The sequence below is a fragment of the Asterias amurensis genome, chromosome 12 (genome assembly GCF_032118995.1).
Source record: "Asterias amurensis chromosome 12, ASM3211899v1".
Lineage (NCBI taxonomy): Eukaryota > Metazoa > Echinodermata > Asteroidea > Forcipulatida > Asteriidae > Asterias > Asterias amurensis.
This window is the reverse complement of record NC_092659.1, coordinates 19,681,170-19,698,669: the sequence shown is the minus strand read 5'-3', so window position 1 is coordinate 19,698,669 and position 17,500 is coordinate 19,681,170. Positions and strand designations below refer to the sequence as shown.

The window sequence follows — 17,500 nt, the reverse complement described above, 5'->3', positions numbered from 1 at the left end:
CTTTGGCTGCCCATTCGGTGTGTTCTTTGATCCTCCAACACTCCTTTGGTCTTGCCAACTCACGCAGGTCCTCAGCGTTTCGCAAATGTGCCACTCCTGCTTTCCCTATACGGGCAATGGTGGGGTCCTTGCTATCGATCGTCGACATAATGGCCTTGGCTCTTAAGGTAGGGATTACCTTCTCAAATCTGATCATACCCAGGCCGCCATCGCCGACGGCCGAGTAAATCAGTCCATTAGTCGTACATGGAGGGAGCTTCAACCAATCCTTCACTGCCCCCCGGATTGTACTATCAAGAGACCGCAAACTATTACCGCTTGCTTCCGTCATTGACAGTTGGTACTGCAATCTCGGGGTGACATGGTTACGGACCAAGTCAACTTTCTGGACTGGTTTGAGCGGAGCTTTTCCTATCCTCTCAATCCAAACATTTAACCTCTCCCCCAGATCTGCTGTTTTGACGCCTCGCCATGGTTCCTACGCGTAGTCCCAAGTATTTGGTCGTCTCATCAGGTGTGATCCAGGGGATTGGCAGGCCGCCAATGCTCCAAGAAGCCCCTTCATTGACCGTGAACGATTTCCCCCAGGGCTGAATGTGAAAAGCCGCGCACTTTCCCACATTCATGCGGAGCCCCGTTTTCTGGCAGAATTCGTCGGCAATGTTGAGTAATCGTTGTAGGTCCAGGCTTGACTTTCCAACTATCGCAATGTCATCTGCGAAAGCCAGGGCAGAGATAGAACATCTCTCCCCATCGATCTCGAAGGAGAACCCTTCTTCTTCTTCTAGGCGCCTCAATAGTGGGTCAATTGCTATGTTGAATAGCAATGGGGAGAGCGGGTCTCCCTGTTTGACCCCCTTCTTGAAGTATAGGGGACCGGTCTTGTTGTCTCCCACTTTGAATTCGGTAGAAACTTCCGTCATACAGCGATTTGATCAGACCGATGACATGCGAGTCTAACCCAGCCTTCTCTAGTTCGCTGTATATGTGACGGTGGTTTACCGTATCAAATGCCTTAGACAGATCGAGGAATGCCATTGATATAGGCATGTGGCGTTTCTTGGCAGTTTTAACCAGGGTGTCGATCAAAAACAAGTTTTGGGCGCATCCTGGAGCTGCCACGAATCCCCTTTGCCTTGGACTTAAACTGACTATCTTGGTTAGTCGAGCAGTCAAGATCTTAGTAAACAGTCTCATTATGACTGAGCCGATAGTGATTGGTCTCCAGTTTCCAATTTGGTCTAGTCCCTCTGCGCATTTCGGGAGCAAGACGGATCTTGCGCCTTTTATGCTCTCGGGGACTTTCCCACACAGCATCCATGCTGAAAGCATGTTTGACAGTGTCTCCATGTTCATCGACCTCAGGTCCTTGACGGTGATACCGTCTGGCCCCGGGGCGCTTGATGAGTCCATGGAATGGAGACTTTTCACTATTTCGAGAACTGTTACTGGTTCGGTGAGTACGGATGGTTCTTCAGCACCTCTGGAAATCTTAATGCCACTCCAGTCCTCGAGCCCTGCAATCTCTGGAGTTTCCTCCAGCTTTTCCCTGTAGAAGTCTTCGACTTCTTTCGGGTCGAGATTGCACTTCTCGCGGACTTTATTATCCAAGATTTCCGCTACAAGTATCTTCTTCTTGAACTTGTAGAGGCTCTGAACCCGTTTGTACTCACTTTTCTTTCCTGCTCGTTTGGGGTTGGGTCTGCCGGTGTTTGCTCCTTCTCGAACATCAACTTTCCGCTTGTTGTTTTTCGCCCTTCCGGATCGCGGTTTCTTAGAGCTCTTGGCGTTCAGTAGCCTTGTACTTTCCGCCTCGATCTCTTGCCAATTGGAGGGCTCGCTAGATCGAGCTTCCTTGGCAATGCATTTGCCCATTTGAGTCTCCGGGTTTAGACCTACGAATTCCAGGTATGCCTTTGTATTAAGTGCCGACGTCGGTGTCGGTACTTGTACTGCCACTCTCGATTTGGGCGGTATAGGCACCTGTTGGGTCGTCCGTTTCAGACCGCGACGCTTGTCACTGATCTGCTTGCAGGTCTTCCCCGGCAGAAACTCTGTTATGCATTTGTTGATGTGTTTTTCGCCCGCAAACTGCTTCTCCAATTCCCCGAGGCGATAGACTTCCTCCTCGGTCCAGACTTGAACCCTAGTCTGTGCCGACTTGGTTGTCGTTGCTCTTGCTTGCCTCTTTCTAGTTGCATCGGCGGCCCTTTTACACAGCCGTTCTTCATTTCTATGGCTTGGATGTTGGTGGCGCTCGTGCTGGCCCAATCCAATCTTAGATCTGAATGTTTGGCCGCAGATCGTACAAGGAAACGGGAGTGGGGTTGGGGTATGGGGTTTTCCTTGGCATTTACCTGCATGGCAGGCAAGTGCTTGGAAATTTTTGTATCTTCTTCCGCATTTCCTGCACTCCCCTAGAACCGTCACTTTTGGGTGACGTGACCTATAGTGGTCCACTAGACGTTTTCGGGCTGGGAAGAGTTCGTGGCATCGAGCACATGCTGTTTCTCGATAGGGAACAGTGTAACTTACCACTAATTCTAGCCCGCTTTCATCTACGGTCTCGACTATTGTCTCATCCTCCCTTGGTGGAGTTCCTATCTCCGTCTCCTCCTCCTCGCTACTGCTACTATTCAGTAGCTCACCTTGCGGACTGTTAACCTCCCTCGGGGTTTCCGCTTTCGGTGACTCCGTTAAGTCAATGATGTCGTCACCGCTTGGTGGTGACATCTGTTCTCTCCTCTCGTTACGGGGGGGTGTTACTTCCCCGGCTGATTGGTCGACAGTATCTGTCCCAATCGTTATAGCTGCCAGAGGCATTTCCCTGCCGGTATACCTCCTCGAGTTCCAGATGGTAAACGTCTCTATCATCTGAAATCGGCTGGCGCTATTGTCTTGATTTGTATGCACCACTGTGCTTAATGGTATTCCCCACGCACGGTCAATCACTCCCTGGGGCGGGGTGTGATGAGTACCACAAGGCAGAATTGGCTCCACGGCCGTCACCGTGGTTGCTTGTGTTCTGTCTTGGTTAGTCCTCCCCAATTTGGTACTCTTTGGTTGAGGACAGGGCCTTCTGTTGGTGCCGGGCGACGCCCTAGCCGGTATCCTTTTGCTTATAGTGACTTTCATATTTGGTTTGTTTGCGAAGTCGGGAGGGTTGTTGCGCAATTTATCCATACTAGCATTTGTTCCGGGAGATTAAGGTTGGAGGGGTAGTGCTCTCCAGTTCCTTTCTCTCCCGTTAAGCTCTCTCACCTCGTCAAGGTTGCTAGGTACGGTACCCTTCATTGAAGGGTGGATCCTCCGCGCATAGGATATCCTTTGGTGACCGACTATCTCTGAGCATATCCTCGCTTGTAGCTCAATGTTTTTACAAAGGAAAAAACATGAATGTCTCTCTGCTACCGGTATGCATCATTTACTATCGGAACCCCATTCTTCCGCTTGTCTATTGCGTATAGACAACCTTCCGTATTGGGTCGTCTCCGGGTCTAGCATCCCCAACCTTACGCATTCGTTCTCCCGACGTCGGCTTTTGTTTACCGAGATGCGTTGGCCTGACATCTCTGAAAAACCCAGTCCAGGGTTGTACCACCCCATTTTTCAGAGATTTTTAGGATGACATGACAGTTACTCAAAATGTATCCGAGAACGTTGTACTGAGGTCCAAAGGTTATTCACCCCCCCTTTTTTGTTCTCCATTTCGACCCTGTCTCCCTTTGACTCGACCTTTTTTGTTCTCTCTTAAGAGAGTCATAGTTACTCCCGCCGTTTACCCGCGCTTCGCTGAATTTCTTCACTTTGACATTCAGAGCACTGGGCAGAAATCACATTGCGTCAACGCCCCGGCTGCGGACGTCGCAATGCTCTGTTTTAATTAGACAGTCGGATTCCCCTGGTCCGTACCAGTTCTGAGCCGGCTGTTGGGTGCCGGCCGAAGCGACCGCACGAGGCGGCCGCGCAGCCAGGACTGTCCACGAGGCGGGCCCCACGCCGGTCCGGGCTCGCCCGGCGACGGAGGCTCAGGAGCCGGCGCACCGGCGGACGGGGGCCCCGGCCCGCCCGCGCCTCGAACGGAGGACACCGCGGGGCCGACCCATCCCCGTCCTGCGCCCGAAGGCGAGGAGGGTCAGGGAAGGCGCACCGCGGGCCCCGCCCGGGGACGCGAGACGGAGAGACCGCACCGCCCGGACCCGGCGCGCGCGACCGACCTTCGCCCGGCCGCCACCCGCTCGCCCGGCCCGCGCCGGGGCTCCGCAGCCCGCTTCCAGCCCCGGCCCGACCGACCCAGCCCTCAGAGCCAATCCTTCTCCCGAAGTTACGGATCCGGCTTGCCGACTTCCCTTACCTACATTGTTCTATCGACCAGAGGCTGTTCACCTTGGAGACCGGCTGCGGTTATCGGTACGACCCGAGGCGACGGTCCACGCACTCCCCCGCATTTTCAAGGGCCGGCCGGAGCTCGCCGGACGCCGCCGGAGACGCGGCGCTCTACGGGGCCGCAGCCCCTAGCTCCGGACAAGCCGATTCCAGGGATCCCGCCCCTTACCAAGAAAAGAAAACTCTTCCCGGGGCCCCGGCCGGCGTCTGCGGGCTCGCTCGCTTTACAGCTCGGACCGCCACGAAGACGGAGGGCTCCGCCTCCGGGTTCGGGAATATTGACCCGATTCCCTTTCGCCCGGGGAGCGAGGCCCCCGCTCGCATGGAGAGGGGCGCCCGCCTCCGCTCGGAGCGGAACTTCCCTGGGGCTTAGGATCGACTGACCCATGTACAACTGCTGTTCACATGGAACCCTTCTCCGCCACTCGGTCCTCGAGGATCTCACTCGAATATTTGCTACTACCACCAAGATCTGCGCCCGCGGCGGCTCCACGCGGCCTCACGGCCCGCGCTTCGACGCACACCGCGGCGGCCCTCCTACTCGTCGGGGCGTACCGCCCGGGAGGCGGTCCTCGCTCTCTGCCCCGACGGCCGGGTATGGGCGGCACGCTCAGCGCCATCCATTTTCAGGGCTAGTTGATTCGGCAGGTGAGTTGTTACACACTCCTTAGCGGATTCCGACTTCCATGGCCACCGTCCTGCTGTCTGTATCAACCAACGCCTTTTCTGGGCTCTGATGAGCGTCGGCCGCAATGCGGCGCCGTAACCCGGCGTTCGGTTCATCCCGCAGCGCCAGTCCTGCTTACCAAGAATGGCCCACTGGGCGCCCGTGCATTCTCTCTGAGTGCCCGGCCCCGAGCCGGCGGGTCGGGCCTCGCACCAATTTAAAGTTTGAGAATAGGTTGAGGTCGTTTCGGCCCCAAGGCCTCTAATCATTCGCTTTACCGGATGCAACTGCAACTACCGGGCGCCAGCTATCCTGAGGGAAACTTCGGAGGGAACCAGCTACTAGACGGTTCGATTAGTCTTTCGCCCCTATACCCAAGTCGGACGATCGATTTGCACGTCAGAATCGCTGCGGACCTCCACCAGAGTTTCCTCTGGCTTCGTCCTGCTCGGGCATAGTTCACCATCTTTCGGGTCCTAGCGTGCCCGCTCTTCCTCCGCCACAGCCGCGGGGGCTCGTGGCAGGGCGGCGGTGCGCCGGCCCCCTGGGGGCCGGATCCCGCCTCGGCCGGACCGCAGCCGGCCTTCACTCTCGTTGCGCCTCGGGGCCTCGACTGGCGGCCCTCCGACTTGCGGGCCCGATAGACTCCTTGGTCCGTGTTTCAAGACGGGTCGGCAAGGCTCACGACAATCGCCCGCGGACCCGGGGCGCCTTGTCAAGATCGTATCCGGGTTCCAGGAACGCACAAACGCCCCGCCGCCACCGAGAACGGTTGCGGCGGGGGGGGCTCGCCGGATTCCCGGGCGACCAGGGCCCCACAGAGGTCTCCGCCCGAAGGCTACAACCCCGGGGCAGGCGCGGCCCGTCGTCCATACCTCGGTCTGTCCCGCCGGCGCAAAGCGGCCGGGCTATAGGCTCTCCGGCCAGGCCCCCCGTCGGGGACCCGGCATGGTCGGAGGCACCCCACCCGGCCGGCCTCTGCCGGCGACCCAACCGGTCGCGGGCGCCGCGCCCGGGAGAAGTGCACGCGGCCGAGCGCCGACACCCCCGGGCCCCGCCGCCTCGAGTGCGTGCGGGGACCCGATGGGCACCGCGCCGGCCGCGCTGAATCTCCCGGGCCCGATCTGCGCGGCCCTCCCGTTTGCTTCTCAACGGCTTCACGTACTCTTGAACTCTCTCTTCAGAGTGCTTTTCAACTTTCCCTCACGGTACTTGTGCTCTATCGGTCTCGTGCAAGGTATTTAGCCTTGGATGGAGTTTACCACCCTTCTTTGGGCTGCGCTACAAAACAACCCGACTCCCGGAGGCCCTTGTCCGCGACCGGCTGGCGCCTGCCTGGGCCTGACACCCGCCCTGGGACGGAGCACGCCTCAATCAGAAGGACCTCGGCGCCGGCACGGCCGCGGGGGTGGACTTCCTTACGCCACAGTTCCCTCGAGCCCTCGGTGGGGCCCGGGGATTCGGCGATGGGCTCTTCCCGCTTCGCTCGCCGCTACTAGGGGAATCCTTGTTAGTTTCTTTTCCTCCGCTTAGTGATATGCTTAAATCCAGCGGGTCCTCTCGCCCGACCTGAGGTCGATTATCGGTTCGTGTTTTACTGTTATAGGAGGGGGGGTAGCCCGCGGCCTGCTTGGGAGGCCAAGAACGGGTCGCGCTCCTCACCCCCCCACGGACCCGTCAGCGCGGGCCCAGTGGAAGCTCTCCCTTTTCGGTCTCTCTCCCTCTCCGGTCTCCCGGGGCGGAGCCGGCGGCCACTGGCCGAGGCCCGGAGACTGCGCGCGCGGCGACCCGTCGGACCCCACCCTTACTCCTTAGTTGGCGGAGGACAGCCGGCGATCGTGGTGTGGAGTTGCTCCGGTCGCCCATACAGACAATGGGGGCAGACCGAGACCGACCACGCCACGGCGGGTTTCCTCCCTTTGCCAGGGTTGGGGTTCCTCGTTTACACTCCGGCGGGTCGCCCGCGCCTCCGAGCACAACGGACAGCGCCGAGCCGGTGCTGCCGCCAACGCTTCAAGGCGGGACGTGTTGGAGAGGGGGTTTCTGTGCCCCTTCGGGAGAGTTCTCGTGTGTATTCCACAAAGGCATTACCCGATCTGACGCCTGCAGCCATTAATCCTCGCGGGGAGAACAACCAACTGCTTCTCCTCGCGGCTGCCGGCCGTCGCTCTCGCACCGTGGTATACCCGGGCACCGCGAGTGTATCCGCGGACTCCGGCACGGCGATTTCTATCTGTACTCACGACCCTCAGGCGGACGAGGCCCGGGCCGCGGGGGGCCCGGGCCGCCATGTGCGTTCGAAAGGCCGATGATCACTGCGTTCTGCAATTCACACTGATTCACGCAGCTGGCTGCGTTCTTCATCGGCGCACGAGCCGAGTGATCCACCGCCAAGAATTGTCTAACTCTTGGAAATTCGCTTCTTGTTCGTTCGATCACCAATGAGTGGGTTTATCGTCCCGCGCCCCGTGGTCTCGGGCGCGGGGAAATATGGTCACAGTCCGCGGGACGGCGCGAGATGACTCGATCGCTCCGCCCCGCCCACGACGGGAGCAGCCGCCCGTTTGTGGGGGTGGGAGAGTACGGCGGGCCTCTATTACGCCGTGTCTTCCCTGCCCGCCCCCACTAGGTCGCATTTAAGGCCAGGCCCCGGCGTCCCAGGGCCCCCGGTGGATCCAACAGACCAGGCGCAGCCATCCAGAGCCCGCACCCCAAACCCCGCCGCGGACAGGGCAGGGGGAGCTCCGCGGTGCAACTTGTCCGGTCTCGGATGCCGGCACATGGGCCACTCCCGCGAAACACATCCGGAGACGTCACTGGGGGAGCCCCGCCAGACCGCACTTTCCACCCGATCCCTCCGCCCTCCTCCGTCAAACAAACGCAACATTTTTTTGCCAGATTTTTATATATATATATATTTGTTGTCGTTTTGTTATTTCCTTCGTTTCGGGATCGGCGTGGACATGTACATGGAGCGGCCGTGTCAGGCGGGGTCCCCGCGCTGTGGACCCGGCGCGGGTCCTTGTTTCGTTCCTCGTTAATGATCCTTCCGCAGGTTCACCTACGGAAACCTTGTTACGACTTTTACTTCCTCTAAATGATCAAGTTCGATCGTCTTCCGGGCGCACGAGCGAGGCGCCAGAGGCGCCCCGCCGCGGCCCGTCCGAGGATCTCACTAAACCATTCAATCGGTAGTAGCGACGGGCGGTGTGTACAAAGGGCAGGGACGTAATCAACGCGAGCTGATGACTCGCGCTTACTGGGAATTCCTCGTTTAAGGGAGACAATTGCAACTCCCTATCCCAAGCACGAAGGGGGTTCAGCGGATTGCCCAGGCCTTCCAGACAAGGACGATCACCCGCTGATCCCTTCAGTGTAGCGCGCGTGCGGCCCCGAACATCTAAGGGCATCACAGACCTGTTATTGCTCAATCTCGCGTGGCTGAACGCCACTTGTCCCTCTAAGAAGTCAGCGCCCGGCTCGGCGGCCGGCGCGACTATTTAGCAAGCCAGAGTCTCGTTCGTTATCGGAATTAACCAGACAAATCGCTCCACCAACTAAGAACGGCCATGCACCACCACCCACAGAATCAAGAAAGAGCTCTCAATCTGTCAATCCTCACTGTGTCCGGGCCGGGTGAGTTTCCCCGTGTTGAGTCAAATTAAGCCGCAGGCTCCACTCCTGGTGGTGCCCTTCCGTCAATTCCTTTAAGTTTCAGCTTTGCAACCATACTTCCCCCGGAACCCAAAGACTTTGGTTTCCCGCAGACTGCCCGCCGCGTCATTGGAGTAACGCCGGCGGATCGCCAGTCGGCATCGTTTATGGTTAGAACTAGGGCGGTATCTGATCGCCTTCGAACCTCTAACTTTCGTTCTTGATTAATGAAAACATTCTTGGCAAATGCTTTCGCAGTCGGTCGTCTTGCGGCGATCCAAGAATTTCACCTCTCACACCGCAATACGAATGCCCCCGTCAGTCCCTCTTAATCATTACCTCGAGTTCCGAAAACCAACGCAATAGAACCGAGGTCCTATTCCATTATTCCATGCTCTGCTGTCCAGGCTCACGGCCTGCTTTGAACACTCCAATTTTTTCAAAGTAAACGTTTCGGCCGCGCCCGGCACTCAGTCAAGAGAACCGGGCGGAGACCGAGAGGAAGGCCAGGCGGGCAGTGGCGCGCCTTGCGGCGGACCGCCAGCCTGCGCCCAAGATCCAACTACGAGCTTTTTAACTGCAGCAATTTTAATATACGCTATTGGAGCTGGAATTACCGCGGCTGCTGGCACCAGACTTGCCCTCCAATAGATCCTCGTTAAAGGATTTAAAGTGTACTCATTCCAATTACAGGGCCTCGAAAGAGTCCTGTATTGCTATTTTTCGTCACTACCTCCCCGTGTCGGGAGTGGGTAATTTGCGCGCCTGCTGCCTTCCTTGGATGTGGTAGCCGTTTCTCAAGCTCCCTCTCCGGAATCGAACCCTGATTCTCCGTTACCCGTTACGACCATGGTAGGCGCATAACGTACCATCGAAAGTTGATAGGGCAGACATTCGAAGGATCCGTCGCCGGTGCAGAGACCGTGCGATCGGCCAGGTTATCCAGAGTTCACCAACGGAGCCGGGCGGACCCGGGTTGGTCTTGTTCCTAATAAGAGCACGCCTCCCGTAAGGTCGGCGCTTGATTGCATGTATTAGCTCTAGAATTACCACAGTTATCCATGTAAGGGGATGCGCTCCAAGGAACCATAACTGATTTAATGAGCCATCCGCAGTTTCGCTTTTGAAAGCTTGTACTTGGACATGCATGGCTTAATCTTTGAGACAAGCATATGACTACTGGCAGGATCAACCAGGTAGCACCTCGTGCTGCGGCCGGCGAGCGGGGCTCGCTCGGACCGAGCGGATTCTGCCGGGCTCGGGGCGCTCGAGCCGGCGATCCGTTTCACCAAATGTTTCGGTTCGGTTCCCGGGGGGAGCAGAAGTGCGGGCCCAGGCGCGAGTCTACGGTGCTCGTACCAGCCCAAGCACAATCCGGTCCCGTTTACCCTGCGGGCCAAGGCGCGAGTCTACGGTGCTCGTACCAGCCCAAGCATGGTCCGGTCCCCTTGCCACGCACACACACACACACACGTTTCGGGTCCCGGGAGCAGAAGCGCGTGGCCAAGGCGCGAGTCTACGGTGCTCGTACCAGCCTGCGGGTCAGCTCCCGTCGCCCCTTCTCTCTAGTTCTCTCGTTCGAATCGCCAGGGGGATAGAAATCAGATTCGCCGGGGCGTGTGTCGTCCGCCGCCGTCCCCCATCAATCGCCCGGGAATGGGTGGGCCGTGGAGGCCCGCCCGGCCGGTGTGGTTGCCCGGGTTCGGGAAAGTGCTCAACCTACGCTTCGGCAACTGGGATGCCAGGGGGGTCCCGCTAGCGCTTGGCGTAACGGGCCGGGGCCGTTTTCCCCGGTCCGGTCGGCCTCTCGCGCCCATGCGGGCTTCACTGAATGCCATTGGGTCCGGGATCCGCCCCGGGGTGCGAGACGGCACCGTCCACTCCCGCTTAGGGAACGAGACGGCACGGTCCACACCCCGCGCACTGCGACGGACCAGTCCGGTAGTGCCGACACGGTCCCCCGCTAGGGGAGAGCATAAATTCGACGGCGCCTTCCGTGCTACACCACGACAACAAGGTCGGCGGACCCGTGCCGGGGTTTGCCACACCCCGGCTGTCCTACCCTACCCTCGGTCTCTCTCCCTACCTCTCTCCCTCGGTATGATCCTGCCGCGAGGGGTTGCCCAAGCCCCTCGCCTATCGCAGGCCCTGGCTGGCCAGGCACTGCCGTCGGAAGCGTTTACCCGCCCGTGCAACCCGACAGAGCCGGGCCCGCTTCCTACTGCCACGGGCGGGGTGAATTGTCGGCGTGCCCGGCTGGCAGCACCGCCGTTCATTAGCCACCGAGGCCCCGCGGGCCCCTCGATCTACCCGGCGGGGGTTGGGGGTGTCCAAGCCCAGCTCCGGTTCCCTTGACGGAGCAGCGTGCAGGGCCGGGGAGCCCTGCCGTCGGAAGCGTTTACCCGCCCGTGCAACCCGACAGAGCCGGGCCCGCTTCCTACTGCCACGGGCGGGGTGAATTGTCGGCGTGCCCGGCTGGCAGCACCGCCGTTCGCTAGCCACCGAGGCCCCGCGGGCCCCTCGATCTACCCGGCGGGGGTTGGGGGTGTCCAAGCCCAGCTCCGGTTCCCTTGACGGAGCAGCGTGCAGGGCCGGGGAGCCCTGCCGTCGGAAGCGTTTACCCGCCCGTGCAACCCGACAGAGCCGGGCCCGCTTCCTACTGCCACGGGCGGGGTGAATTGTCGGCGTGCCCGGCTGGCAGCACCGCCGTTCGCTAGCCACCGAGGCCCCGCGGGCCCCTCGATCTACCCGGCGGGGGTTGGGGGTGTCCAAGCCCAGCTCCGGTTCCCTTGACGGAGCAGCGTGCAGGGCCGGGGAGCCCTGCCGTCGGAAGCGTTTACCCGCCCGTGCAACCCGACAGAGCCGGGCCCGCTTCCTACTGCCACGGGCGGGGTGAATTGTCGGCGTGCCCGGCTGGCAGCACCGCCGTTCGCTAGCCACCGAGGCCCCGCGGGCCCCTCGATCTACCCGGCGGGGGTTGGGGGTGTCCAAGCCCAGCTCCGGTTCCCTTGACGGAGCAGCGTGCAGGGCCGGGGAGCCCTGCCGTCGGAAGCGTTTACCCGCCCGTGCAACCCGACAGAGCCGGGCCCGCTTCCTACTGCCACGGGCGGGGTGAATTGTCGGCGTGCCCGGCTGGCAGCACCGCCGTTCGCTAGCCACCGAGGCCCCGCGGGCCCCTCGATCTACCCGGCGGGGGTTGGGGGTGTCCAAGCCCAGCTCCGGTTCCCTTGACGGAGCAGCGTGCAGGGCCGGGGAGCCCTGCCGTCGGAAGCGTTTACCCGCCCGTGCAACCCGACAGAGCCGGGCCCGCTTCCTACTGCCACGGGCGGGACGATTTGTCAGCGTGCAGAGCCGGGGAGCCCTGCCGTCGGAAGCGTTTACCCGCCCGTGCAACCCGACAGAGCCGGGCCCGCTTCCTACTGCCACGGGCGGGACGATTTGTCAGCGTGCAGGGCCGGGGAGCCCTGCCGTCGGAAGCGTTTACCCACCCGTGCAACCCGGCAGAGCCGGGCCCGCTTCCTACTGCCACGGGCGGGACGATTTGTCAGCGTGCAGAGCCGGGGAGCCCTGCCGTCGGAAGCGTTTACCCGCCCGTGCAACCCGACAGAGCCGGGCCCGCTTCCTACTGCCACGGGCGGGACGATTTGTCAGCGTGCAGGGCCGGGGAGCCCTGCCGTCGGAAGCGTTTACCCGCCCGTGCAACCCGACAGAGCCGGGCCCGCTTCCTACTGCCACGGGCGGGACGATTTGTCAGCGTGCAGAGCCGGGGAGCCCTGCCGTCGGAAGCGTTTACCCGCCCGTGCAACCCGACAGAGCCGGGCCCGCTTCCTACTGCCACGGGCGGGACGATTTGTCAGCGTGCAGAGCCGGGGAGCCCTGCCGTCGGAAGCGTTTACCCGCCCGTGCAACCCGACAGAGCCGGGCCCGCTTCCTACTGCCACGGGCGGGACGATTTGTCAGCGTGCAGGGCCGGGGAGCCCTGCCGTCGGAAGCGTTTACCCGCCCGTGCAACCCGACAGAGCCGGGCCCGCTTCCTACTGCCACGGGCGGGACGATTTGTCAGCGTGCAGAGCCGGGGAGCCCTGCCGTCGGAAGCGTTTACCCGCCCGTGCAACCCGACAGAGCCGGGCCCGCTTCCTACTGCCACGGGCGGGACGATTTATCAGCGTGCAGAGCCGGGGAGCCCTGCCGTCGGAAGCGTTTACCCGCCCGTGCAACCCGACAGAGCCGGGCCCGCTTCCTACTGCCACGGGCGGGACGATTTGTCAGCGTGCAGAGCCGGGGAGCCCTGCCGTCGGAAGCGTTTACCCGCCCGTGCAACCCGACAGAGCCGGGCCCGCTTCCTACTGCCACGGGCGGGACGATTTGTCAGCGTGCAGGGCCGGGGAGCCCTGCCGTCGGAGCGACCCTGGACCGGTGGACCCGACTGCCCGGCCCGCTCGATATCTCAGCTCACGTTCCCTTCTTCCGTCGCCGCCGCCCGTCAGGGGGTGGGTTGCCGGCTCCAGGAGCCCCACTAAATCGCTCGTCCCGCCACGGTGAGCCGATTTCCCATTGCTTTACACTGTTTTGGCAACTTTTCATTTGGCCGACCCCAGATTTTTGTTCTCACCCCCCTATAGTAGCCCCAGCAGGTTGAGGACTGGTGGCACCCTCTTACCCCTCCCCATCCGCCGGACTCTGGGCCCAAAAAGGGTCTCTCGGTTTGGTCACCAACCCCCTCGTGGGTCTCCAGACCCACGAGACGCCTCAGCTCTGAACTCGACCGTTCTCGGAACGCAGCGGGCGCCGCTGTCAGCCTACCGTATCTCTTGAGGACTTTTTGCCTCCGAACTCGAGCCATTTTTCGCGAACTCGTAGAACTGGCCTATCTGTCCGTGTTATGGGCCACTTTTTGGCCAAAGTCCGAGGACAGAAGGCCGACTTTCTCCGGGAGCGTGTTTTGCCGATTTCCTGCCGTCTGCCACGGCCTGATTTTCGTCCCGCCCGGTGGTCACTTTCACCGAGAAAGGCCAACTTGTACAAACCAAGCTCCGGTTCCCTTAACGGAGCAGCGTGCCTGGCTGGCAGGCACTGCCGTCGGAAGCGTTAACCCGCCCGTGCAACCCGACAGAGCCGGGCCCGCTTCCTACTGCCACGGGCGGGACGATTTGTCGGCGTGCCCGGTTGGTAGCACCGCCGTTCATTAGCCACCGAGGCCCCACGGGCCCCTCGATCTACCCGGTGGGGTTGGGGGTCCAAGCCCAGCTCCGGTTCCCTTGACGGAGCAGCGTGCAGGACCGGGGAGCCCTGCCGTCGGAAGCGTTTACCCGCCCGTGCAACCCGACAGAGCCGGGCCCGCTTCCTACTGCCACGGGCGGGACGATTTGCCAGCGTGCAGGACCGGGGAGCCCTGCCGTCGGAAGCGTTTACCCGCCCGTGCAGCCCGACAGAGCCGGGCCCGCTTCCTACTGCCACGGGCGGGACGATTTGTCAGCGTGCAGGGCCGGGGAGCCCTGCCGTCGGAAGCGTTTACCCGCCCGTGCAGCCCGACAGAGCCGGGCCCGCTTCCTACTGCCACGGGCGGGACGATGTTTCAGCGTGCAGGGCCGGGGAGCCCTGCCGTCGGAAGCGTTTACCCGCCCGTGCAGCCCGACAGAGCCGGGCCCGCTTCCTACTGCCACGGGCGGGACGATTTGTCAGCGTGCAGAGCCGGGGAGCCCTGCCGTCGGAAGCGTTTACCCGCCCGTGCAACCCGACAGAGCCGGGCCCGCTTCCTACTGCCACGGGCGGGACGATTTGCCAGCGTGCAGGGCCGGGGAGCCCTGCCGTACGGAGCGACCCTGGACCGGTGGGCCCGACTGCCCGGCCCGCTCGATATCTCAGCTCACGTTCCCTTCTTCCGTCGCCGCCGCCCGTCAGGGGGTGGGTTGCCGGCTCCAGGAGCCCCACTAAATCGCTCGTCCCGCCACGGTGAGCCGATTTCCCATTGCTTTACACTGTTTTGGCAACTTTTCATTTGGCCGACCCCAGATTTTTGTTCTCACCCCCCTATAGTAGCCCCAGCAGGTTGAGGACTGGTGGCACCCTCTTACCCCTCCCCATCCGCCGGACTCTGGGCCCAAAAAGGGTCTCTCGGTTTGGTCACCAACCCCCTCGTGGGTCTCCAGACCCACGAGACGCCTCAGCTCTGAACTCGACCGTTCTCGGAACGCAGCGGGCGCCGCTGTCAGCCTACCGTATCTCTTGAGGACTTTTTGCCTCCGAACTCGAGCCATTTTTCGCGAACTCGTAGAACTGGCCTATCTGTCCGTGTTATGGGCCACTTTTTGGCCAAAGTCCGAGGACAGGAGGCCGACTTTCTCCGGGAGCGTGTTTTGCCGATTTCCTGCCGTCTGCCACGGCCTGATTTTCGTCCCGCCCGGTGGTCATTTTCACCGAGGATTTTTTTCCATGGAAAATTTTCTAAGTCCAAACTTTTTTCTAAGTCCAAACTTTTTTTTTATTTTCCCATCCTTTTCGGCCCAAGTCCAACCTTTTTTTTTTTTTTTTGTTCCAGTATTTTTTTATGTCGGGGAGCCCTGCCGTCGGAAGCGTTTACCCGCCCGTGCAGCCCGACAGTGCCGGGCCCGCTTCCTACTGCCACGGGCGGGACGATTTGTCAGCATGCAGGGCCGGGGAGCCCTGCCGTCGGAAGCGTTTACCCGCCCGTGCAGCCCGACAGAGCCGGGCCCGCTTCCTACTGCCACGGGCGGGACGATTTGTCAGCGTGCAGAGCCGGGGAGCCCTGCCGTCGGTAGCGTTTACCCGCCCGTGCAGCCCGACAGAGCCGGGCCCGCTTCCTACTGCCACGGGCGGGACGATGTGTCGGCGTGCCCGGTTGGTAGCACCGCCGTTCATTAGCCACCGAGGCCCCACGGGCCCCTCGATCTACCCGGTGGGGTTGGGGGTCCAAGCCCAGCTCCGGTTCCCTTGACGGAGCAGGGCTCAGGGCCGGGGAGCCCTGCCGTCGGAAGCGTTTACCCGCCCGTGCAACCCGACAGAGCCGGGCCCGCTTCCTACTGCCACGGGCGGGACGATGTGTCGGCGTGCCCGGTTGGTAGCACCGCCGTTCATTAGCCACCGAGGCCCCACGGGCCCCTCGATCTACCCCGGTGGGGTTGGGGGTCCAAGCCCAGCTCCGGTTCCCTTGACGGAGCAGGGCTCAGGGCCGGGGAGCCCTGCCGTCGGAAGCGTTTACCCGCCCGTGCAACCCGACAGAGCCGGGCCCGCTTCCTACTGCCACGGGCGGGACGATTTGTCAGCGTGCAGGGCCGGGGAGCCCTGCCGTCGGAAGCGTTTACCCGCCCGTGCAGCCCGACAGAGCCGGGCCCGCTTCCTACTGCCACGGGCGGGACGATGCGTCGGCGTGCCCGGTTGGTAGCACCGCCGTTCATTAGCCACCGAGGCCCCACGGGCCCCTCGATCTACCCGGTGGGGTTGGGGGTCCAAGCCCAGCTCCGGTTCCCTTGACGGAGCAGGGCTCAGGGCCGGGGAGCCCTGCCGTCGGAAGCGTTTACCCGCCCGTGCAACCCGACAGAGCCGGGCCCGCTTCCTACTGCCACGGGCGGGACGATTTGTCAGCGTGCAGGGCCGGGGAGCCCTGCCGTCGGAAGCGTTTACCCGCCCGTGCAGCCCGACAGAGCCGGGCCCGCTTCCTACTGCCACGGGCGGGACGATTTGTCAGCGTGCAGGGCCGGGGAGCCCTGCCGTCGGAAGCGTTTACCCGCCCGTGCAGCCCGACAGAGCCGGGCCCGCTTCCTACTGCCACGGGCGGGACGATTTGTCAGCGTGCAGGGCCGAAACCCTGCCGTACGGAGCGACCCCGGACCGGTGGACCCGACTGCCCGGCCCGCTCAATATCTCAGCTCACGTTCCCTTCTTCCGTCGCCGCCGCCCGTCAGGGGGTAGGTTGCCGGCTCCGGGAGGCCCACTAAATAGCTCGTCTCGCCACGGTGAGCCGGTTTCCCATTGCTTTACACTGTTTTGGAAACTTTTCATTTGGCCGACCCCAGATTTTTGTTCTCACCCCCCTATAGTAGCCCCAGCAGGTTGAGGACTGGTGGCACCCTCTTACCCCCCCCCATCCGCCGGACTCCGGGCCCAAAAAGGGTCTCTCGGTTCGGTCACCAACCCCCTCGTGGGTCTGGAGACCCACGAGCGCCTCAGCTCTGAACTCGACCGTTCTCGGAACGCAGCGGGCGCCGCCAAAAGCCTACCGTATCTCTTGAGGACTTTTTGCCTCCGAACTCGAGCCATTTTTCGCGAACTCGTAGAACTGGCCTATCTGTCCGGGTTCTGGGCCACTTTTTGGCCAAAGTCCGAGGACAGGAGGCCGACTTTCTCCGGGAGCGTGTTTTGCCGATTTCCTGCCGTCTGCCACGGCCTGATTTTTGTCCCGCCCGGTGGTCATTTTCACCGAGGATTTTTTTCCATGGAAAATTTTCTAAGTCCAAACTTTTTTCTAAGTCCAAAATTTTTTTTTATTTTCCCATCCTTTTCGGCCCAAGTCCAACCTTTTTTTTTTTTTTTTTGTTCTAGTATTTTTTATGTCCGGGTTCTGGGCCACTTTTGTCCGGGTTCTGGGCCAATTTCTCCGGGAGCGTGTTTTGCCGATTTCCTGCCGTCTGCCACGGCCTGAATTTCGTCCCGCCCGGTGGTTATTAAAGTCCGGGGATTTTTTCCATGACAAATTTTCTAAGTCCAAACTTTTTTCTAAGTCCAAAATTTTTTTTTATTTTCCCATCCTTTTCGGCCCAAGTCCAACCTTTTTTT

At 61.3% G+C, this 17,500-nt stretch overlaps 2 non-coding genes across 2 annotated transcripts; both read right to left on the bottom strand.

Annotated features, from left to right (window-relative positions):
- Nucleotides 1-7,295: 7,295 nt before the first annotated feature.
- On the bottom strand, nucleotides 7,296-7,452 carry LOC139945658 (5.8S ribosomal RNA). The gene has a single exon (XR_011787132.1). It is a non-coding gene; the product is annotated as a 5.8S ribosomal RNA (ribosomal RNA).
- Nucleotides 7,453-8,091: 639 nt separating this feature from the next.
- LOC139945685 (small subunit ribosomal RNA) lies at nucleotides 8,092-9,906 on the bottom strand. The gene has a single exon (XR_011787158.1). It is a non-coding gene; the product is annotated as a small subunit ribosomal RNA (ribosomal RNA).
- Between the last annotated feature and the right edge of the window lie 7,594 nt (nucleotides 9,907-17,500).